Source organism: Triturus cristatus, chromosome 5_2, assembly GCF_964204655.1.
Source record: "Triturus cristatus chromosome 5_2, aTriCri1.1, whole genome shotgun sequence".
NCBI classification, from domain to species: domain Eukaryota; kingdom Metazoa; phylum Chordata; class Amphibia; order Caudata; family Salamandridae; genus Triturus; species Triturus cristatus.
This window is the reverse complement of record NC_140588.1, coordinates 517,193,132-517,218,555: the sequence shown is the minus strand read 5'-3', so window position 1 is coordinate 517,218,555 and position 25,424 is coordinate 517,193,132.

Genomic DNA, 25,424 nt, shown 5'->3' with positions numbered 1-25,424 from the left:
AAATACAGTATCCAACTTCCTGCAATAGCAGATGTTAGGGGGGGGTGCCCGGTCCGGTCTTACTCGGTCTTTAACGGGCTTAAGCGGGCCCGCCCTTGGCCCGGGCTTCGCCCGGCGCGCGACCCGCGCGTGTCCCGCTTTGCGTCACGAGACTGAATATTTATAGGTAGAGAAAACAAGAAAGGGAGTGTCCGGGAAGAGGCCGCAGCTGATGAGGATATTGCCGCTGCAGGGCCTCGCAGTCCCTCACATCCAGGAGCAAGCACTCAAAATGTTCAATATTCACTGGCAGAGTAGTTCCCAAGCACGAGCGGCTCCCGCAAAGCGGGGGCCGCGAGTCGTATTTAAACAGGCAGGCAAGAAGGGGAGTGTCCGGGAAGAGGCCACAGCTGATGAGGATATTGCCGCTGCAGGGCCTCGCAGTCCCTCACACCCAGGAGCAAGCACTCAGAATGTTCAATATTCACTGGCAGAGTAGTTCCCAAGCACGAGCGGCTCCCGCCAAGCGGGGGCCGCGAGTCGTATTTAAACAGGCAGGCAAGAAGGGGAGTGTCCGGGAAGAGGCCGCAGCTGATGAGGATATTGCCGCTGCAGGGCCTCGCAGTCCCTCACACCCAGGAGCAAGCACTCAGAATGTTCAATATTCACTGGCAGAGTAGTTCCCAAGCACGAGCGTTATTATAGATAGTGTGGTAAAATAAGGTACAATTGTGCTGTTTGTAAAATGATCATATAAGCTGTTAATAATTATGAATCTGTTATTAGTTGGTAGAGTTTGTGCAGTTTAAAAAATCCTTATAAAAAAGTGTTGTTTATTACTCTTCTTCATTAAGTCTGTTGAGAGGTATAGTTTGATGAAGTTGCATATTTGTAGATTTAAGGACAATATGTAGCTGCAAAGAAATTCAATACATTTTATTCTTTCTGGTATGTAGTAGTTGGTATGTCATGAGTCAGGGATTTGTTTACATTATATTTATATTTGTATGAATTAATGAGAGGTATCTGATACATTAGTGGATTGCACACGTGGTGTAAATGTGATTTTATAAGTGTATGACAAGTGATTTTGTGGTTCTATAATGTCTAATTTCATAATTAGTATATAAGTAAATGTGCACAATCTATGCGGTACCTTTACCTCCAGCACACTAGTGATTCACTCCTGTAAAAATCCATACAGAAGCCATGTAGATAAGCAATCACACTGTTAGTCCCTGTCCACTGCTCCTATCATCCTGACAGCACTATGTCTGTATCTACTCTCTGTGCTGAAACACAAGCACTTGAAAACTTACTCTCCTGTGAACTACCAGCACTGTCACTATCTAGGCACTGTCCATACAACTGTAGAATGCCTCAGGCATTAAGACACATAGTGCTACAGTGAAATGTGCGTAATGTATGCAGGCCTGTAACCCCCAGCAGACTCCTGATTCACCCTTTCAATAACGAGGTAGTATTTATGCAGTGCCCCAATTAGCCTATCAGTCTCTGTTCACCACTGCAATTATCCCGACAGAAGCATGTCCTTATCTAATCGCTGTGCTAACACACAAGCACTTAAAAACTCACTCTCCTGTCAACTACCAGTACTCTCACTATCTAGTCAGTCTCCATACACCTGTAGAATGTCTCAGGCATTAAGACACATAGTGCTACAGTGAAATGTGCCCAATGTATGCAGGCCCCTAACCCCCAACAGAGTACTGATTCAGCCTTGCTATAAGCCAGGTAGTATTCAAGTAGTGCCCTAATTAGACTGTCACTCTCTATCCAGTCCTGCAATCATCATGACAGAGCCAAGTCCTTATTTGCTGTTTGTGCCATTACACAAGCACTTAAAAACTCACTCTTCTGTCAACTCATAGCATTCTCACTATCTAGTCAGTGTCCATACACCTAATTGAATACCTCAGGCATTAAGACACATGGTGCTAGAGTGAAATGTGTGCAGTGTATGCAGGCCTGTAATCCCCAGCAGACTATTGAGTCACCTTTATAATAAGCCACGTAGTATTTATGCAGTATCCAATCAGAGTATCAGTCTCTGTCCACTCCTGCAATCATCCTAACAGAAGTATGTTCTTATCTAATTTCTGTGCCAACACAGAAGCAGTTAAACACTCACCCTCCTGTCAACTACCAGCACTCTCAGTATCTAGTCACTGTGCATACACCGGTAGAATGTCTCAGGCATTAAGACACATAGTGGTATATTGAAATGTGCACAATGTATGTAGGCCTGTAACCCCCAACATACTAGTGATTCACCCTTGCAATAAACTCAGTAGTATTTATGCAGTGCCCCAATCAGCCTATCAGTCTCCGTCCAGTCCTGTAATTATCCTGATAGAAGCATGCCCTTATGTAATCGCTGTGATAACACAGAAGCACTTATAAACTCTCCCTGCTGTCAACTATCACCATTTAATCTATCCACTCAGTATCCATGCACTTATAGAATGTCATAGGCATTAAGACACATAGTGGTACAGTGAAATGTGTGCAATGTATGCAGGCCTGTAATCCACAGTAGACTTCTGATCCACCCATGCAATAACTAGGTAGTATTCATGCAGTGTCCCAATCAGCCTATCAGTCTCTGTCCAGTCCTGCTATTATCCTGACAGAAGCATGTCCTTATCTAATCGCTGTGTCAACACAGAAGCACTTAAAAACTCACTCTTCTGTCAACTACCAGCTCTTTCACTATCCAGTCACTGTCCACACACCTGTAGAATGCCTCAGGCATTAAGACAAATAGTGCTACAGTTAAATGTGGGCAATGTATGCAGGCCCCTAACCCCCAACAGAGTACTGGTTCACCCTTGTTATAAGCCAGGTAGTATTCAATTAGTGCCCTAATTAGACTGTCACTCTCTATCCAGTCCTGCAATCATCTTTATAGAAGCATGTAATTGCTGTACCAACACATAAGCACTTAAAAACTCACTCTTCTGTCAACTACCAGCACTCTCACTATCTAGTCAGTGTCTATATACCTGTAGAATGCCTCAGGCATAAAGACACATAGTGCTACAGTGAGATGTGCGTAATATATGCAGGCCTGTAACTTCCAGCAGACTTCTGATTTACCCTTGCAATAACTAGGTAGTATTCATGCAGTGCCCCAATCAGGCTATCAGTCTCTGTCCAGTCCTGCTATTATCCTGACAGAAGCATGTCCTTATCTAATCGCTGTGTCAACACAGAAGCACTTAAAAACTCACTCTTCTGTCAACTACCAGCTCTTTCACTATCCAGTCACTGTCCACACACCTGTAGAATGCCTCAGGCATCAAGACACATAGTGCTACAGTTAAATGTGGGCAATGTATGCAGGCCCCTAACCCCCAACAGAGTACTGATTCACCCTTGTTATTAGCCAGGTAGTATTCAATTAGTGCCCTAATTAGACTGTCACTCTCCATCCAGTCCTGCAATCATCTTTACAGAAGCGTGTCCTTATGTAATTGCTGTACCAACACATAAGCACTTAAAAACTCACTCTCCTGTCAACTACCAGCAATCTCACTATCTAGTCAGTGTCTATATACCTGTAGAATGCCTCAGGCATTAAGACACATAGTGCTACAGTGAGATGTGAGTAATATATGCAGGCCTGTAACCTCCAGCAGACTTCTGATTCACCCTTGCAATAACTAGGTAGTATTCATGCAGTGCCCCAATCAGGCTATCAGTCTCTGTCCACTCCTGCAAATATCCTGACAGAAGCATGTCCTTATCAATTCGCTCTGCCAACACAGAAGCACTTAAAAATCACTCTTCTGTTAACTACCAACACTCTCACTATCTAGTCAGTGTCCATACACCTGTAGAATGCCTCAGGCATTGAGACACATAGTGCTACAGTTAAATGTGTGCAATATATGCAGGCCCCTAACCCCCAACAGAGTACTGATTCACCCTTGCTATAAGTCAGGTAGTATTCAAGGAGTGCCCCAATTACACTGTCACTCTCTATCTAGTCCTGAAATTATCCTGACAGAACCATGTCCTTATTTACTGTCTGTGCAACACACAAGTACTTAAAAGCTCACTCTTCTGTCAACTCATAGCACTCTCAGTATCTAGACAGTGTCCATACACCTTTTTGAATACCTCAGGCATTAAGACACATGGTGCTACAGTGAAATGTGCGCAATGTATGCAGGCCTGTAATCCCCAGCAGACTACTGATTCACCCTTGCAATAAGCCACGTAGTATTTATGCAGTGTCCAATCAGAGTATCAGGCTCTGTCCACTCCTGCAATCATCCTAACAGAAGCATGTCCTTATCTAATTTCGGTTCCAACACAGAATCAGTTAAAAACTCACCCTCCTGTCAACTACCAGCACTCTCGGTATCTAGTCACTGTGCATACACCGGTAGAATGTCTCAGGCATTAAGACACATAGTGGTATAGTGAAATGTACACAATGTATGTAGGCCTGTAACCCCCAGCATACTACTGATTTACCCTTGCAATAAGCTCAGTAGTATTCATGCAGTGCTCCGATCAGCCTATCAGTCTCTGTCCAGTCCTGCAATTATCCTGACAGAAGCAAGTTCTTAACTAATCGTTGTGCCAACACACAAGCACTTAACAACTCTCTCTTCTGTCAACTTCCAGCACTCTCACTATCTAGTCACTGTCCATACACCTGTAGAATGCCTCAGGCATTAAGACACATAGTGCTACAGTTAAATGCGTGCAATGTAAGCAGGCCCCTAACCACCAGCAGAGTACTGATTCACCCTTGCTATAAGCCAGGTAGTATTCAATTAGTGCCCTAATTAGACTGTCACTCTCTATCCAGTCCTGCAATTATCCTGATAGAACCATGTCCTTATTTACTGTCTGTGCCAACACACAAGCACTTAAAAACTCACCCTTCTGTCAACTCACACCACTCATTATCTAGTCAGTGTCCATACACCTGTAGAATGCCTCAGGCATTAAGACACATAGTGCTACAGTGAAATGTGCATAATGTATGAAGGTCTGTAATCTCTAGCAGACTTCTGATTCACCCTTTCAATAACTAGGTAGTATTCATGCAGTGCCCCAATCAGCCTATAAGTCTCTGTCCATTCCTGCAATTATCCTGATAGAAGCATGTTCTTATCTAATCGCTGTGCCAACACAGAAGCACTTAAAAACTCACCCTCCTGAGAACTACCAGCACTCTCACTATCTAGTTACTGTCCATACACCTGTAGAAAGCCTCAGGCATTAAGACACATACTGCTACAGTGAAATGTGTGCAATGTATGCAGGTCCGTAACCCCCAGCAGAGTACTGATTCACCCTTGCTATAAGCCAGGTAGTATTCTTGTAGTACTTCAATCTGCCAATCAGTCTCTGTCTACTCCTGCAATTGTCCTGATAGAAGCATGTCCTTATCTAATCGCTGTTTGAACACACATGCACTTAAAAAATAACCTTCCTGTCAACTACCAGCACTCTTACTATCTAGTCAGTGTCTATACACCTGTAGAATGACTTAGGTATTAAGACACATAGTGGTACAGTTAAATGTGGACAATGTATGCAGGCCCCTAACCCCTAGCAGAGTACTGATTCACCCTTAATAAGCCAGGTAGTATTCATGCAGTGCCCAATCAGACTGTCACCCTCTGTCTACTCCTGGAGTCATCCTGACAGAAGCATGTCCTTATCGATTCTCTGTGCCAACACACAAGCACTTATAAACTCTCCCTGCAGTCAACTACCAGCAGTGTAAATATCCTGTCAGTATCCATGCAGTTGTAGAGTGACTCAGGCATTAATATAAGCAGTGCTACAGTGAAATGTACACAATCTATGTAGACCTCTAACCACTAGCAGACTACTAAATCATCCTTGCAATAAGATAGGTAGTATTCATGTAGTGCCCCAATCAGCCTGTCATTCTCTGTTCACTCCTGCAATCATCTTAACAGAACTATGTCTTTATGTAATCACTGTGCAATCTTGCGGTAAGAGAATGAAATCATTTATTAAAAGACTTTCACAGCCTAGAAACAGTGTGCACAATGTGGAAAGTAGAAACAATGCCTCAAGAAGAAAGAATAATAACAAGAAAAAAGGAGAAATTAATGGGAAATTAAGTTTTCAAGAAAACATATATGGTAAAAGGAGAAAGAATCAATTTACTGAAATAAGAAAAAGAATGTTTTATAATAGAGTTATCTTTAATTTGTTGAAAGATGTTAGGAAATGTAAAAAAAAGATCAGCATTTTATAAAACGAAAAAACAGATTGAAACTATTGTTGAAAAGGCGTTTGAACTGAAAAGGAAATTATTTATTTTAGTATTTAACTCCTTGCATGCCCGCCCCTTTCCCCGCCCAGTGCCGCGCTTTTTATTAGCGGGCGGAGTTCATGACGAGCTGGACTCGTCATGGGCACAGCGCCACCGCAGCCCATGACGAGTCCAGCTCGTCATGGGCACTGAAGGGGTTAAATAGAATTTGATCATTAGATAAGCCAATATCTTTTATGAAAGCCAAAAGTAAAAGGAAGAGATTAATTAACAGAAGTATCTTTTATGATTTTTTTTTTGGGTAAATGGAAACACAGTTCAAGTTCAGAGCCTTTTTTTAATGGTTGTCCAATTGAAAAAGAGAAAATGGTTCCCAGAGATGTAGAGGAACTGGTAGCTGATGAAGTTCTAGGGAGACATACTAAAGCCCCAGTGTATACTTGGGATTGTAGTAGCATATGCAGTATACGTCAGGAATCTATTGATATTTTTTGGAATTTCTTACGAGTTTATAGTAAAAAATGTCTTAAACAAAAGATTAAGATGTTGCAAGGTCTAGATCCTTGCAGAGTGAGAAAAATACTGGTTTGCAAGGTCATTCTCTGGCTTGTCTTTCTAGAAAAGTATGTCAAAGTGTTTTTCATCATTTTAAAATGTTAGCAGTACATCATTCTCAAATGCGGAAGTTAGTCAGAAGATTGTATTACGCAAAAAGTCCAGCAATATTTTTAAATGCATTAAACAATGCACTTGTGCATGGGTCAGTATCAGATGTAAAAAAAAGTATGTGATGAAATAGAATTTCGTTACTTTGGTCCTGAAGAAGAGAGTAGACAAAGTGAGACATTGATAGAAGTAGGCTTTGAAGAAAACGTGGAGACGATTACTACAGAGAAATTTGAAGAAGAAATTTCAAAGTTTAAGGTATTTTCGTGTGAAAGGCCAAATTATACATGTATTTGTTGTCGACGAACTCACTATCAAACTAGAACTGTTGATCTGTATTTAAAAAGTAAAAAAGAAAATTAATATAAGTAGAAGGAATCTGCAACTTATTTGTTAGTAGAGGATTGCTTTGATTTGGGTACTAATCAACGTATTTGTAAATATTGTTATAACAAATTGGAGGATACTAAAATGGCAGGAAGAGCTGTGCATAATGACCTGGAGTTGGTAGATATTCCTCAAGAACTGATGGATTTAAACACGTATGAGTGTATTCTGATTCAATCTGTGCACCCGTCTCAGGCTATTGTTCATATAGAGCCTAAAACAGGTAAATTGCCTCCCACAGATTTACAGAGAGGATTAAAAGGAAGAGTTGTATATTTACCTCTAGATTTAAAGAAAAATATTGAAACTATTGGTGTAGATAAAGAAGAAAGTGAACCATTAATTATTCTAGTGAATGGTGTTCCTACTAAGAGTAAAACAATCTGGCAGGAATTAGTGGATGTCAGGAAAGTGCAAAAGGCAACATTGTATCTTATAAAAAACAATGATTTGTACAAGAATGTGTATGTTGAAGAAGAAGAAATACTTTTAGGAGATGATAGCGAAATGTCAAGTGGTCAGATTGAGAAAGTGGACATGTCGAAAACTGAAGAAATTTATGAACATTATAGTGTACATCCTTTACATTCTAAAGAAGTGTTGGGGAATACTATTGAATTATTCCAAATGAAGAAAGCGAAGGGGAATCCTTTGGGAAGTATTGGAAACGTTAATATTTGGTCATATTTTGAATACAAAGGACTTACTAAAAATATGACACAGGCAAATTATATAGATTATGGAACTATTCTTCAAGATATAAGAATTGGAGTATTGACAGAACATGGCAAACAAGCTTTGGAAAGTCAGCTACTTACTACCTTGTTTGCAAATGAAAATATAGTTCCAGAAAAAATATACAAGAAAAATGCAGAAAAGAAATCTGTAATCTGCCTAATGCCGACACTTCAAGAGTGTTCTACATTCAATGAAGAACTTTTAAAGCTTGCAAACGAAAAAATAATAAAAATGGAAGCCATTGACACTACTATTATTTTAACAGAAAAATTACAAACAAAATTGGATTCTTTAGGAAAATCTATATCTAAAACTGCTGGTTTAGATAAAAAATATATATGTATGTGTAAATTGTCGGGTCATTTTATGGCGTAATTTGAATGTGGAAAAAGGTTTAGTAAATGGAGCAATGGGAAAAGTGGTTGAATTTGTCAATTATCAAAAAAGAGATTGGATTGAATCTTTAAAAATAAAATGTTATCTGATTGAAGAAGTAAAGCAAATTGGTCATTGTTCTGCTCGTTTTTTGGTAGTTAAAGATTTGTATGTTCATAGGAAACAGTTTCCTCTTTCCTTGGCATATGCAGTGACTATTCATAAGTCTCAAAGTTTAAGTGTAGACAGTGCTTTGGTAAACATTGGCAGCACCGTATTTAAAGAGGGTATGGCATATGTTGCTTTGTCACGAGTCAGAACTTTATCTGGATTGTATTTGATTGATTTTGATGAGAAAAAGATTAGTGCAGATGCAAATTGCGTAAGAGAGTATAATCGGTTAAGAAGAATGTATGCTCCCAATTTAGGTGAATATCCTGTATATGAAAAGTGTGTAGTTTGTCGAAAACGAAGATATGAGAATATCTGTAGTGAAGTTAAAGAGAAGAAAAAAAAATCAAGATAATGTTGAGATTACAAGCAAAAAGCAGAAGGAGACTATTGAAGAGATTGTTGGATATCAATTAGAAAATAGTTCAGGTATTAACTGCTATGCAAATGTAGTGGTAAATGTTGTATTTTCTTTAGAATATCTGCAACAGCAAATTATGGAGCATCGAGAAAAACGGTTTTGTTCTTTGTTGCATTCTATATTTGAAAAATTGAAAACTGATAAAAGTAAAATCCAAAGTGTTTCTGATATTCGGAATCTTCTGGATATATGTAGTGGTTCTACACAATTTTCACAGAATGTCCAACAAGATGCTCAGCAATTTCTAATGTATATACTTGCAGTATTGGAAGATGAAGGAATAGAAATTGAAAATCTATTTGGACTTTGTTATAAATAGGAACATCAATGTGAAAATTGTATATTTACTTCTACCACTAACATACACACTGAGAGATTCATATATTTAACAATTCCGGACTGTAAAGCAGTATCTTTCAACAAATTAGTTAAAGCAGCAAATCAAAACATGGAGTGTAGCCAATGCAAATCAGAAATGTTATCAACATTATTTATAGAAAGATTTGGAGAATATATAATTTTAATGATACAACGTTGTACAGCTGATGAAAGAAAATTGGAAACTTTAATTAAAATGTTGTAGCAAGTCAACTATCAATATCAGGATGAACTTTTATAGCAGTAGCAATTATTTTCCACGACGGACCTTCAACAACATCTGGACATTTCACAGTCTATTTAAAATGCAATAAAGGATGGACATATTGTAATGATCCTCATTTAGTTTTTAGATATCGTTTGCCTAAGGAATTACCAAATTTATACCTAATATTTTTAAAGCCAAAGTTCTAACAACATAATTCGGCCTATTGGGAATATGTTAATATATAATAATACCAATACTTTTGACAATTTCAGTATGAAGGATTTTAGTAATATCATTTGGCCTACAAGAAAGATGTTAATTAAAATTAAGCAGTTTTTTAGAGATATTATATCAGCACATATTTTAAATGACATCATTTAGAGTATATGGAAATTAAAAAGAATTGTTGATTGAATTATTGTTTATCTTCTTTGATATTATATTGAGAAAATTCTGTTAGAAGGAAGCATTTTATACATACGAGAGTTGCATTATATACTATGTTATTCAGGATGTTATTTATATGCAATGTGGAGAGATAGTTGACTATGTTTAAAATATTTTCGACACAGATTTGTTTTTTTTTAAACAATGTTATTGATTGTTGGGTTTTTTGCCCGCTGTTATGTGATGAGTAACATTGAAATCACTATTAATAGTGAAATTCAATATATTCTGAGAACAGCAAAAAAGGCAAACTAAATAACTTATATAATGGTAAAATTATGTTGTGTTGTAAAAATTATAAGATTATATATTATAACTTTTTCTTCTCTTTTATAGATCCTAATTCTAAATACGCAAAATGACTCTGTTATTAAGATACAAAGTGGTCCAGTCAAATGTGCACAATCTATGGAGGCCTCTAACCCCCATCAGAGTACTGATTCACCCTTGCTATAAGCCAGGTAGTATTCATGCAGTGCCCCAATTAGATTGTAGTCTATGTCCACTCCTGCAATCATACTGTCAGAAGGATGTCCTTATCTCATCTCTGTGCCAACAGAGAAGCACTTAAAAAGTCTCCCTGCAGTCAACTACCAGCAGTGTAAGTATCCAGCCACTATGCATGCACTTGTAGAATGACTCAGGTATTAAGACACGCAGTGCTACAATCAAATGTGCACAATCAATGCAGGCCTCTAACCCCCAGCAGAGTACTGATTCGCCCTTGCTATAAGCCAGGTAGTATTCATGCAGTGTCCCAATCAGCCTATCAGACTCTGTCCACTTCTGCAATCATCCTGACAGAATCATGTCCTTATCTAATCTCTGTGCCAACACACAGGCACTTAAAAACGTTTCTTCCTGTCAACTACCAGCACTGTCCCTATCTAGCCACTGTACATACACCTGTAGAATGCCTCAGGCATTAGGACATGTATTGCTACAGTGAAATGTGTGCAATCTATGCAGGCCTGTAACTCCCAGCTGACTACTGATTCACCCTTCCAATAAGCCAAGTAGTATTCATGGAGTACACCAAATAGACTGTCATTTTCTATCCACTGTTGCAATAATGCTCACAGAATCTTGTCTTTATCTAAACTCTATGTCAACACAGAAGCACTTAAAAACTCACCTTCCTGTCAACTATCAGCACTCTCATTATCTACTCAGTATCTATACGCCTGTAGTTTTTTCAGTGAATTTCTAAGGTTTTTTAAACGCTAATTCCTATCTTTAATGTGTCTGAAACCTATGGTTTTTTCAGTGAATATATATATATATATAACATTCTTAAACTATTAAGAAACACTTACTCACTGGATGATGTTATCAGTGATGTCATTTGAGATGTCATCAGCGATGTTATCAGTGATGTCACTGACCATGTCATGAGTGATGTAATATGTGATGTCATCAGCAGTGCATTGCGGGGACGCGAGTTATAGTTAGCTTTCGGCTGAATTTCTCTGGGTTTGTGCGATTGAAATGTCACCCTAACTATAACGTTCCTCTAACCTTTGGTTTTTCTATGAATTTCTAAGGTTTTTCAAAATGCAAATTCCTAACTATAACATCCCTGAAACCTTTGTTTTTTCAGTGAACTTCTTAGGTTTTTTAAATGCTGATTCCTAACTAAAACGTCCCTGAAACCTGTGTTTTTTTCAGTGAATTTCTAAAAATAGTTAAATGCAAATTTCTACCAATAACATCAATGAAACTTTATTGCAGTCAACATATATATTTATACATCTATATATATATATATATATATATATATATATATATATATATATATATATATATATATATATATATATATATATATATATATATATATATATATATATATATATATATATATATATATATATATATATATATATATAATATACACATAGTTAAAAAAGTTGTAATTTAAAAAAAAATATTTTTATATACTGCATACAGTCACACATAGTATGAACCTGGAGGGACTCGAAGACAAACTTAATACCCTTGAGTTGAGATGTACGAAATGCAGCTGATATGTCAGACGCTAATGTTAAGCTAAGAAAGTATACCTCTCTATCTGTCTGTCCTATCCCCTTCTTTCCTTCATTTCTAACTTTTCTGTCCTTTCCTCCTTACATTTCCTTCTCTATGAAACTCTAACCAGCAAGAGGGTAACCACATATACAGCATTGTTTTAATAGGTTTTTAACATCAGTTTTAATAAAAACATATACATATTACCTACTAGTTATAGTTAGGACCTAGTTACCATAGGAAAAGCCTTTTTTGACTTGCCAATATCTTTGGCGCCGTTTGATGAATCTTCGTAAAATTTTCCCAAAAACAGGGTTGGACCGCTCAGTTTGTGTGTTGAAACTTTTGGGGTGATCCGTCAAGCAGGGGCCGAGAAAAAATGGGGTCCCAAAGCACATTTTCTACATGTTAATTTCCATAGGAAATTTTTTACAGGCTACAGCCCGACCTGCTGAATGGAATTACACCAAATTTGGCAAAAAGGTAGGTCTTGGTTTAGACTATGCCCTTTTAGTTAAATGGTGTACATCCATTCAGTAGTTCCAAGGAAATTTAAAAAAGGAAAATATCGATATCTGAGCACCGAGGAGGGTTCGCAAAGCCTCCCGAGCACAAGCTTCACTCTGATTGGCTGCCAACACTCCAAACAAGGAACTGTTGGCAGCCATCTTGTGACTCGGTAAAACCGAGTCACAAGAAAAAGGGTGAAACAAAGATAAAAAACATGAAAATGGGGCAGGGAACAAAAACCCTGACCCCCAAGGCCTGGTCAGGATGACTCACAAGGACCCCCAGGGCCAAAAAAAGCATTTTGTTTTTTAAATGGCTGAATTTGCGCTCGGGTCGCGAATTTGGCCGAGAAAATTTTAAAAAATGAAGCGTGGGCTGCCACGCTTCGTTTTTGAAAGCCCCTGGATGGGCCAGGTCCAGGGGGCACTCACAAATAAATTTGTGTGGGCCCACAGGGGGCCCCACAGTCCCGGGGACCGCCACCTCCCTGGGGCTTATTAAATTGCATGCTGGGGGCACGCGGCCCCCCGCAGCCCCTGGGACCACCACCTACATGGAGCTTGTTTAAAAAAATGCATGGGGGGTCTCAACCCCCCCACGCAGCTCCGGGGACCACCCCCTCCCCGGGGCACTTAATATTCAGTCGGTTACAGACCCCAGGCCCTGGGGACCACCACCTCCCCGGGGCTTTAAATACATTGGGAGGGGGGCCGCACGGCCCCCTCCTGGAGACTGTGATGGCCCTGGGGACCGCCACCCCTCAGGGCTAGCTCCTGCAGTGTCCCAGGGTGCCCTCCCCTGGGACATTGCTGTTTGCTAAGGCAGGGCGGAAGTACAGCTCCCACCCTGCCATAGCACACCCTGCTTTGCTTCGTTGAAGCGAAAAGCAGGGAAACCTGCTCTCACTTCAATGAAGCAAAGCAGATGATTGCTTTTGAGCAAGGGGAGCTGCATGTCAGTAGCTCCCCTTGCTCAAAAGCAATGCCAGCTCCTGCAGGAGGCAGGGAACCGGCGGGACTGTAGGGGCTTTGGGGTTCCCCCCACAGTCCCCAATGGAGAGGCCAGGCCCAGGGGGAGGGAGTCCCTGGGGCGAGAAGCGACCCAGGAGGGGGGCCATGCCGCCCCCCTCCCCTGCAAAAAAAATACAAATAAAAAACCGAAAGGCCGGCCCCGGGGATGGGGTCCCCGCGGCTGAAAATGGCCTGGGAAAGGGGCCACTTGGCCCCCCTCCCTTAAAAAAAAGCAAAACATTTGGGCATGCCCCAGAGGATGGTGTCCCCGGGGCCTAAAATGCCCAAGGAGGGAGTAACTCGGCCCCCTCCCTTAAAAAAATAAAAATAAAGAATTGGGCATGCCCCAGGGGATGGGGTCCCCGGGGCAGTAAGTGGCCCAGGGAAGGGGGCCACATGGTCCACTTCCCCTGAAAAGTAAATTTATTAAGAATTGTGCGTGCCCCGGGGGTTGGGGTCCCCGGGTGAATATAAATTAATAGAAGTGGATTTTTTTTTTTACAAAGTTGAAAGTCGCATCCCTAATGCGGATCTCAGTGCGGTCCCCAGGTGTAAATGCGATGGGTGCGCGGCTCTCAACGCAGCATGTAGTGTAAACGCGATGGGTGCGCTGCTCTCAGCACGGCCCCTAGTGTAAACGAGATGGGTGCGCGGCTCTCAGCGCGGCCCCCTAGTTTAAACGCGATGGGTGCGCAGCTCTCAGCGCGGCATGTAGTGTAAACGCAATGGGTGCATGGCCTATAGTGTAAACACGATGGGTGCGTGGATCTAAAATCGCAAGGGGTGCGTGACTCCAAGCAACAAAAAGAAAGATTTTTTTTATTAAAGCTAGGTTATATGTTGGGTTATTTGGTGGCTCTAAAAAGAGCCCTTGTTTTCATTGGGAGATTGTTGTAGCTACATGTAAGTGCAGATGCAGAGCTTCAGGTTGTTGAGAAACACTCTGTTCCCTTCTTCAGTGAAGTGTACTCCATCACTTCTGTAGATGCCATCCATATTGAAACGTAAATTGTTGTTATAGCTGGAGCCCATCCTATGGTCTCTGAGGTAAGCAGAAACAACTTTATTTACATTTTTCTAGCTTTCTCAATCTGTGGACAGAATTGATTGGACCACTTCCATTTCTGTCTTTGGCAAATGTTAGAGCAGGGGTCTCCAACCAGTCGATCGCAAGCTACTGGTAGCTCGCTGCCACCCTGTCAGTAGCTCGCGACCTGTCTTTCAATTTAGTATCCTATCATCGTTATTTTGTTTATCTTTTAGGCTTTTTCAGCCCTCTTAATTGTGTCCTCTGTCATAGGAAACTGCTGCTCCTGCTGACTAATGGAGCCTATCTGGGGCGGGGTGAAGTGGCTGACATAGGCGCAGCATAGAAGTGTCAGCCTGCCCACGAGAACCACGAGGCCTGCCTTATGCTGCATGAATTGTGCTTTGATCCTGCCTGACTTGGAGGCCGGAGCGGCAGCCTTGCAGGCACAAATGTCTCTGCATACAGCAGCGCAGGAGCTGCAGCACTTCCCACATTAGGAACAACCAGGCCTGCATCAGGTCTGTGGACAAGAGAAACTTTTTATCCCAAATGTGTGTGTGCATTGCTTTTTTCCTGGCATCTGAAACACGAGCCGTTTCCAATGCTCAGGAATCTTCTGTGCCTAAAAAAACACTTGAGGTGGGATTATATGATCCAATTCTTCTGGGTAGAATACATGCGCATTGAATTTAATCAGTAACAACTTTAGGTTCAAATCACTAAATATCCTTTGTCAACTTCTAAATGTGTTTGGAGACAAACCTTTCAATACCTACAATTGCATGTGCTACTACAATCTGTTATAGATGGAGCAGTCTGTGCTCGACATTCTTCCAAATGTGGCGATGACTAAGATTACATCATTATGTCGAGTAATTGGGAAGTTTCTCTTTTGATAGCTATGACTGCTCGTGTGGAGTAGACCTTGGATAATGGCTGTGCTTTCTCTGGTTTAAAATGTGATTTGTATTGTAATGCAGTTGTGGGTGTTTAATGCATTGGAAAGCTTACATTGATATAGTATACGTCTTTAAATACATTTGAAACACTCTTTTAATTTCATCATTACATTAAAGCACCATTTCACAGGCATCTTTTATTTTTAAAGAAATAATGTACCTTGCACAATGTTACTGCCCACAAACCGGAACCAGGAACATAATTTTACGTGTCTATTCACTAAATGTTAATGAAATTATGGGAGAAATGTAAAATTAGGTTCCTGACTCCAGTTCGTGCTCATGAAGAACTTCCAAGAGGTACTTTATTTTAAAAAAATATCCATGTAAAATAATGCCTTGAGTTAATGACATAAAGGGAAACATTTATGACACAATGAATATAAAAGGCTTGACACTTCACTTTAAATTTATTCCATTTAAAAAAGTACCTCACCCCTGCAGAGGCCATATTTTTCTGTTGTAAATGGGGCCAATAAATAACACGGAGAACTGAGCATGGGCCAAGTGAAGGATCTGTGGCCCATTGCTTCCATGAGCAAAGACTTGCAAATAATGCAAACAGTGACACAAAAGTCATACATAAATATGATTTAGTCTTTTTAAAAATCACTGCATTTATTTCTTCTGCATGAAGGAGCATTTCATGTGAACATCAGATCATATCACTATATTGAGAGTCATTTTTAGAAGTAATAGCTTTTGAACATGAAATAATGGACTCCCACCGTGCATGATGAAAATGCTATATTAATAATAATAACTAAGTGGCAAGTCATGTGCACCATACATGTGGCATAAGTTATTATTACATCAAGCAAATGCATAGTCTGGCAGGGGGCATTTTTGTACATTGCACACCCTGAACTCAGACATTTCAAGGTCCCGGCATGTGATAATTTAGAAAATGGAGACATTATGTAATAAAATAATTGTATTGCAGCATTTATATAGTTATGTGCTTACTAGCCTTATGTAGGGTACTGAAGCACTTACCTACATAATCCATGTAGGTAGGCTGTGTGGTTAGAAAGGTGTTATTTTTATTTTGTGATCCTATGTGGTAAGTGTTTCCATGTTGTGCTTGATGACCACCGAGGTGCAGTTACAGAGTTATGGAGCATAGCAGTTTGGTGGATGAGGTGGTGTGAGAGGCAGATGTGAAGTTTGTGATTGTTAGTACGCTGGCAGCTGTGAACAGCACTGCAGGTCTGTATGGTTTCTTATGATTGTAGTCTTCTTCGCTGGTTACTGCAGAGGTCAGGCACACACAATGTGTTAAAGAGGAAAACCAGGACTAATATTAGGCTCTCTGGTTTCATATTGTGCATTGCAGGCACTAAATGAGTTTCTCTTTATCCCTAGTTAGTGAAGCTGGGTGTGTGGGGGACTTTCTTCATTCATTCATTAGTATCTCCAGACCTACTCCAGTCAATGTACCTAGGTCATTGCCACCACAGTGCACAATCATGAGGTCAGGGGGTTGGAGATGTAAAAAGGTTTTAACCAAAGGCATCAATTGATGCCACTTTAATCCTCTTTGTCCAATCCATTGAATGTCCACATTTTGAAAAGTTAGTCTTTGTCAATGCCTCTGTGTTCAGCATACATTTTGCACCAGAAAACATAGCAAATCTTTGATAGCACTGGAGGCAAGATGGCGCCTGCACGAGCGGTCGTGTCGGACGTTTGAGCTGACCTCTCTCTCTGACCCACAGCTCTATGATATGATGCTGCCGTGTGTTGTTTGATCCTGAGTAAGGATGTCGGTAGTTTGGAATCTGTGATTCTTACAGACGACTAGCCCCTTTATTCACTGACTGCAGAATTTGGACGAAGATTTGCTACGGGAAAATAAGGCACATTGAAACGCCGATGCTGGAGGCAGTGGCTGCGCTGGTGAGACTTCGTAGAGCCTGGTGGGCGGTAACTTTCACAGGTGCCGCGGCTCGGCTGCACGGCGAGCGTTCTGCAGGCATCGATTCAGACCAGGTGAAGAAAGAAGCAATGGCCCCGAAGAATACACGCAAACCACGCGGCCAAGAGGCGAAGACGGGGCGCATCGCTGAATCAACATCTACTAGCGGAGGTGAGAAGGATTTACACGATACTGCTATGTCAAACCCTAGAGTCGGGGTTTCTTGTGGGAAAACTAAACAGACTATAGCGACCCTGTTTTCCGCTGCCGAACAAAAACGTAAAGGGATGGTGCCTAATGAGCTTCAATTAGACAGCGCTTCAACAACGCCGCGGAGTGCTACTTTGGCCGTAGTTAATTTATCGAATGGGAAGGGAGTGGTAGACGACAATATGCTAGAAGACCAGCCTCATAATGGATTAAAGGAAAAGGAAAGCAGCCGGCTTAAATCTTTTGAGGAAGCAATCTCGAGGGAAAAGCTGTCCCCAGAAAAATCTGCTCCTGCTATATCTACGGAGTTTGAGTCTGGGGATTTTTACTCGGTGTCAGAAAATTCAGCCTCTTCATGTGAAGACCTGGCTGCACAATATTCTAAACAAATGTCCATGGAGGCTGAGTGCGAATCTGATGAAGATGAAGTGATTGAAGGCGGGGAATTTGGGGAAAAGGATACTCCGGTCACAGTAAGAGGTGGAGGCGATACGCCTATGACAGAAGGGGCTACCGGACTTCAAGGTGACCAAACGGGGAATATTACTCTTGCGACAATATATCAGACTATTTTGAGCCACATGGATAAAACGGCATTAGAAAGTCAAAAAATTCAAAATTCCTGTTGAAAACTGCAAGGATCTATTAGAAGGTTAGTGAAAGCACAGTCGGACTTTGGAGAAAGATTTACGGAGGCTGATATGGAGGACGAACTGGCTAAACAGAAAGTGGTTACTGAGACTTTAAGCAGTAATAAAGAGGATCTATTATGGAGAATCGCCGATTTTGAAAACCGCTCTCGGCGCAATAATTTAAGATTAATGCAAATTTCTGAAGGCAATGAAGGGCAAGATCCACGGAAATTTGTAGTGGAACTTTTTCAGAAGGCATTTCCAAGTTTGAGTAAATGGGATTGGGAACGGGAGATCGAAAGGGTTCACAGATACCCCTTTAACATTCAACTTCGTTCCGGGCAGAACCCTACCAGACCTAGACCTCTTCTTGTTGCCTTCAATAGCTTTCGAGCCAGAGAAGATATCTATATGCAAACCCGGCCAAATAGTAAATTTATGGCTGAAGGATTTACTTTCTTTACCACACCCGACTATTCTAAATATACAATGGATACTCAATGGCAGCTGCGACAGCTGGTGAATCAATTTTTTAAAAAAGGCGCTCAGGCGTATATTATGAATCCAGCGAAACTTAAAGTGACTTATAAAGAGAAATCTCGGATTTTCACTAATGTTGTGGCAGCTAAGGAATATTTACAACTTATGAAGGACTCTTAACCTTTATATAAAATAATTGGACACTATTGAGTCACTATTGAGTCACTGGCAGGATTATCTGATTTTTACTATTATGAATATAGTATTAGCAATCTCTTTGTTTATTCTTTGCCCAGGACTGTAGCTCAACATGATTAGGGTAATTTTGAGTTTGGCACGGCAGAAAAAAAACAAAAAAAAAACTTTACGTTTTTTCTTTTTCTTGAGATAGCACTGTGGGGGTTGATAGAGGGGGTCGTTGCTCATTACCATCCATAGGACCTGAGTCCTAAAGCCTCGGTTAAGGGGGGGTTGGGGGGGTTTCTGGAGGGTGGGGGAGCAGAGAGGGGTTGGGGGAGGGGTAGGAGATGGAGGGTACGGTGGAGGGTAAGAGGGGGGCGGGGGATTAAAGGAAGAAAATCCAAGGCGGCCCTAATTGGCAATAATGAAAAGGAAATTTCTGCTTGGTATAGACATACCCATGTTAAGAATTTAATTGTATTTACTTATCGGTTAGGCAGAATTAACTTTGATTTGAGGATTCTGATAACAATACTGTATGTCACGCAACATTACAATTTGCTCATTTAATGTATCTGGGCTTAATTGCAGCAATAAAAGGCGGAGAATAGCCGCGGAAATTCGTTTTATTCAACCAGACATTCTTTGTTTACAAGAAACCCATCAGGCATGGGACAAAAGGACACTCATAGCAGATTTAGGTTATACTTTGATTGCTGCTTCTCAACAAACTAATAATACTAGAGGTGTTATGATTCTCTCTAGACCTGGTTATTGTACTGCGGGTCGTAAACTAGTTGATAAATGGGGTAGATGGGCTATATCAGAAATTATAGTTCGAGGCGGAATCTTTACAATATGTTCAATATATGGATCTAATACAGACGAGGCCGAAGTTTTGGAATTATTAAATATAGGACTTGCCAATTGGAGAGCTCCGCTAATTTTATGCGGAGATTTAAATATTAGTTTGAATACTATGGAGTTAGCGGCAGGTTTAGAATATTATAAGGGGCGTAAACCACGAGTCTTTAAGGCTTTACATAACTTGGTTATTGACCATGGCCTGGTTGATATTTGGAGTAAAAATTACCCTCCTCTCCCAGGATATACTTATTATTCTGCACCACACAAGAAATTTGTCCGGTTAGATTATTTTTTTACTTCTATATCCATTCACAGTCGGACAAAGATACAGACTTTTCCTAGAGTTACATCGGATCATTCTCCCATCTTAAAAGAATGTTCAATTTTAAAGGAGATAAGTAGTTTAAGGAGTTTTTCATTTGATAGGAAGCTCTGTCTTGATGAACAATACAGAATATATATGACTGAGTGGATTGCAGAATTCTTTCACATTAATTTAGGCACCGCCAATATCGAAATAGTTTGGGACACATTCAAGGCCTGCTTTAGAGGAGAAGCGGTAAAATTTGGCTTGTATCATCAAAATAAACTACGGTCTCAAATGGGGGAACTTTATAATCGTTTAAGGGCCGCGGAAGTAGAGCTAACTAAAGAAATTGTGAAAAAGGATAATTTACTGCAAATATCTAAAATGGGGGCAAAAATTGCACAATGTAGGGCGACTATAACTGGGGTATGGGCTGAAGAGATCGCCCGGAAATATTTAGTAAATAGACGGCACACTTATGAATATGGAGAGTCTATTGGCCGGTCCCTAGCGTTAAGATTGAAAATGAAGGCGACTTCACGGTTGATCCCCAAACTGCAGGATCAGTGTGGGATGGTTCATGAGGAGCCGCTGGAAATATTAGACATATTTCATCAATTTTATTCGGAACTATATACTCAGCAGTCAAATTCCACACCAGATCAGATATTGGAAGTAGGCATGCTAAATCAATTAACCAATATTGAGTCAGACTTTTTGGATAGCCCCTTTTCCATGGAAGAATTAGAGATTGCGGTTAGAAGCATACCGAATGGTAAAGCGGCAGGTCCTGATTTTATTCCGGGGGAAGTTTATAAATGCTTTTTTGAGTCATTGAAAAAGGTGATGTTAGAAACGTTCAGGATGGCACAAGGGGGAACCGCTCCAAATACATGGAATGATGCCTCAATTGTCGTATTTAGTAAGAAAGGGAAGCCTCCGGAGCTACCAGGATCTTATCGGCCAATAGCCCTGCTTAATTGTGATAGTAAGCTTTACTCTAAAATGATTGTGAATCGCCTATCTAAGGTTATAACATCATTACTAACAATAAACCAGCATGGTTTTATTCCCAAAAAGAGGTACGGTCACACATATTAATAGAGTCATCACTTTATTTGATATAGCAGAAGCGGAAAAGAGGGACTTAGCGTTGATACTGCTTGACGCAGAAAAAGCTTTTGACCGCGTGGAGTGGGTATATCTATGGGAAGTGATGAGAAGGATGGGATTCGGGAAAGCTTTTCTAATCGCAATTCAGGTTCTATATAAGGCACCAAATGCTAGAGTCGTTGCTAAGGGTCTAAAATCTGAAAAGATTAATATAACTAGAGGGACACGACAAGGGTGTCCTTGTTCCCCTCTGCTTTTTGCGCAATTTATTCACCCTTTCATTATCAGGTTACAGAATTCCCTTTATATTAAACCATTTTTTGTTACAGGTATTTTATACTCAGTATTCGCATATGCGGACGACATAGCTATAGTAACAACTGATCCTAGGGAGGCAACAGGGGAGATTGAATTATTAGCTAAAGATTTTGGAGCTATGTCTGGCTATAAATTAAATTCAGCAAAAACCCAAGTTTTGTGTACAAAGAATATACAATTTAATGATTTTCGGGTAACAGAGGAAGTTACATATCTAGGTATTAAAATTAAAACTCAAATGCAAGAGATAGTCGATAGTAACTGGAAAGAGATTATATATCAAATCAAGCAATCATTAGAGAGATGGAGTCGACTGCAATTATCAATAAGAGGGAACATCATCAAGATGAATGTTCTTGCTAAGATCTTATATCTATTTCGGAGTATTCCATTGGAATTTCCATTTAAACATATACAGCAACTTCAGTTTATTTGTGGGAAATTTTTTTGGGCCCCGGGTAAAGTTCGACGAGCTATGAAATGGCTGACGCTACCTGAAGAAAGAGGGGGACGAGGTGTACCCGATTTCTTAATTTATTACTATGTTTGTTTTTTACAAATGAGGTATATTCTGACAGGTGAGCCCCCGAAGAATGAAGCGGATGCCCCGTTTTTTTTTTTTCTGTTATTAGGAGAACAGGCAAAATGATGCTTATTAAAGGAACTGGAGGGTAATTATTACAAGCACAACCATTTCAAGGTATTAGCTTCAGCTTTTAAAGTATGGAGAAATGTCAAAAAATTGATTAATTTGGGTAAAATCACATCTTATACCCCTTTTGATGCTTATAAAGTACTTCCTTCTATTTTTTGGGACAATACCGCAAAGGTTTGGTCTAGAAATGGGGTTTCCAAAATTGGTGATTTATATGATGACAACGCAATACTGGTTACATATGCAGAATTGGTTGATAAATATCAGTTGCCACAGTCGTTGTTTTTTAAATATCTTCAAGTTCGAGATTTTTGTTTGAAAAATCAGATTAAGGTTTCTCCTAATACTTTAGTAGAAGGGATTCGCCTTCAAAAAAGGATTGGCCCACTTTATCTGATCTTGATGGAGTATAGACATGATGATATTCAAAAATATAATTTGTATTGGCAAAATCAGCTGGGAGATTCTCAAATCGATATTTTGGAAACTCTATCTCTGCCTAAGGAGATATGTTTGGCTGCTAATTTAAAAGCTCAAGTTTACAAATCGGTCTTCAGGCTATATTACACTCCTAAACGGATGGCAACTTGGGGAGACAAATATGATGGGAAATGCTTTCGATGTGGGGATTCTGAAGCCGATATGGTGCATATTTTTTTTTATTGTATTAAGTTGTCGCATGTTTTGAATAGCGTTGAAGTATTTATATCAATGGTATTGCAGTGCCCCTATAAGATTTCTTCTACACTTATGTTATTGGGAATAGGCCAAAAAACATGTAACCATCCTATATTAAATGAGAATAAGTACTTTTTATTTCTTGCAATGATTGTAGCGCGGTTATGCATCTCTTGGAGAGCCAAGCTGTATCGTATTTATGAAATAGAATGGAATCTGTATGCATTGAAGGGGGCTCGGAAGAAACGCATTGGATTGTTAATTTGGGGGGCGCTTACAAATTTCCTTGATGCAGGATGAATATATAAGTATCCGATAAATTTTTACTGTAATCGTTGTATGTATCTCTTTTACAAATTGCTTTAATTGTATAAATTTAATTTCATTTTCACTGTCTATTGTAAGGGTATGTATGTGTTGGATATTGCCACCAGAACTGCCTTGGAAATAAAAAAAAAAAGAAAATAAAAAAAAAAAGAAAACATAGCTGTGTTCCACAATCCACATTCTAAGCATCTTGAAGGGAAGTCTGGATGTAATGAAAATATGTCTGTAGCTGAAGTAGTCAGTTGGTAGAATGAGAGGTATCTAAAATGGTGGACAAGATGCAGTTTTTATAAAAGAAGAGAAATGATTGGCTGTTTATGAACATTGTTCACAGATAAATAGGGTAAATGTTTCTCTCTTTAAAAAATCATGTTTTTTATTGGTTAGTAAAACATGTTTGAAAGGTACAGTAGATAAGATAAGGTTATATATTGGAAAGTCAACCACACCTGCTGGTTGCATTTGCAACACTGTGTGGTGAACTTGAAAATATGCTGAACATTTGACCTTTTAGTTAAGTTCAATGTTCCATGAACTGTTACTATGGAAACTGGCAATAAGCAGAATGGGGGAAGAGTTGGATCTTAGCTGTGGATTTAAAATGTGAAATTGTTAAGTATATGTAAATGAAATTTCATTAACGTAAGATTTTCCAAGTCAAGAATAACTTTAGAAGTGGTGTGTTCTTAAAAAATAGTTGATTTTTTATTTGTAACATGTTTTTGAACTCCCGTGTGGGTTCACAGCTCCGTCGCAGTGGGGTCGCAACTTTAAAACCTTCAAGAATGAGTTTGGGCAGTTTTAGAAGTCAGTTGGTAAAGGTCAATATGTTTAACCAATAGAAATGTGTTTTGAGATTTCAAATAATGTAGGAAGGAATGTGATTTGTTACTTACATCTATTGGTGTGGAGAAAGAGAGGAAACTGTGCCATTACTGGTTCTACCTTGCCGAGACAGGTGCATTGCATTGATTGTGTGTCTGAGAAAATCTTTTATGAGTTTGTGAAATTTGAAATTCTACAAATCTATATGGAAGGTGAGTTAAAAGTTGGTGATGTGTATTATGGATTAGGTTTATTTTAAACTTAAAAAATCATTCAAAATGTGTGGAGTTTTAGATATAGGAATAAATGAATATATGTGTATTGTAGTTTGTTTTATTGTAGTTATATAATCCTTGAATTAGTTTTTGAATAGTAATATGTGTATATTGGAAGATGGATTAGTGATTGTGGTAGTTTGTTTTTGTGTGTGGATATGTACATTTCTAGTATACCACATAATTTCAGCTGTTGCTTTAAATTTAGATTTGGAGTCTGTTGAGTTTTAAGGTTTGCATGGACTCCTGTCTGAACTATGTTTCTACTTCTATATGTATTTTGATATGTTTTATACATTTGGAGGTGCATGATGTATAAAAAAGAGGAATTGTTAATAATTAGGTACTTTTTTCAAGTCTCTAGACAAGTACAGTCGAAAAATGCAGCATCATTTTTTATGTTTGTCTGAAATTTGAAGTTTGTTCCGTGAATTGTTAAGGTTTGGATGGTGGTATGGTAGAGACACATTCATGTTTGCTTCTAGGAAGAGGTTTGACAGTTTTATTATTCTTATTAAAGATATGTGAAGGGTTCCTACCTTGTATCTGGGTAGCTATTTTATTATAAGTAGTTATAGAATTGCTAAGAAGAAGCCTGAATCTGAGCTTTTAGATGTTTGTAGAGATGTTATTTGTTAGAGTAATTTGTATCATGTGAGGAAAGTTAGATTTCATATATAACACATCATTTCCAGTGTCTGTTTGAAAATTGAAGCGTGCTCTGTTAAGTTTTGACCTCTACATGATGTTGTGAGTGAGATATGTGCCTACATGGTCATACACTTATAAAATCACCCAGGCACTACCTTTAATCACTTAGACAGTATCTTAGTACTTCTGTAATCACCCAAACAGTACCTATGGAGTTATAAAATCACACACTCAAGCAATCACCCCGTGACTTGTTATGTACAACCCCTACTGTCATGCTATCATGCAAGCTGTACCTATGCACTCATGTAATAACCCACACACTACCCTTGCAGTAATAGAATCATCTAGGCCCCATTGTTGCATTCATCTATTCAGCTAGGCAC